The sequence below is a fragment of the Odontomachus brunneus genome, unplaced genomic scaffold (genome assembly GCF_010583005.1).
Source record: "Odontomachus brunneus isolate Ranch 3 - 2012 unplaced genomic scaffold, Obru_v1 Obru_scaffold_268, whole genome shotgun sequence".
Lineage (NCBI taxonomy): Eukaryota > Metazoa > Arthropoda > Insecta > Hymenoptera > Formicidae > Odontomachus > Odontomachus brunneus.
In genome coordinates this window covers 94947-95369 of record NW_022639718.1, presented here as the reverse complement: position 1 = coordinate 95369, position 423 = coordinate 94947, and the positions used below count along the sequence as shown (strand labels likewise).

Below are 423 nucleotides of genomic sequence, written 5' to 3'. Positions count from 1 at the left end.
GTACGATCTATTTTCGCCTTTTTTGCTACCGGACCCATCTCAATTGCCACATTGTTGTACTGGCTGCGAATTTTGTGTTCTGATTTGCACCATCCGCGCAATGTCGACTCCGCGACTCCGATATCTCGAGCAACAGAGGCTTTACTCTCGCCACCGTGGACGCGATCAATGGCGCTTACTTTTTCCGCTAGCGAAAAAATCTTAATGTGACGCTTCTTTGGGCGTAACTGGCCGTTCCTCGGCGCCGCTGCCATCACGTGCATGGTAGTGCGGCTTCCTTCATCCACGATGAGGAGAGTGTTGTTACCACGTCGGCTGGTCATTGGCTACGTTCTTATCGATGTGTGTCCTGTCGTTTATTGTACGGTGGTCACGTGCCCGTGATCTGCTACAATCACGACCGTGATCCATGAGGGACTGCAT

General features: G+C 51.8%; 1 pseudogene; it reads right to left on the bottom strand.

The window, feature by feature from the left end:
* The window catches only part of LOC116853020, an 11090-nt pseudogene extending 10767 nt beyond the window's left edge, over window positions 1-323 (bottom strand).
* Window positions 324-423: the final 100 nt, after the last annotated feature.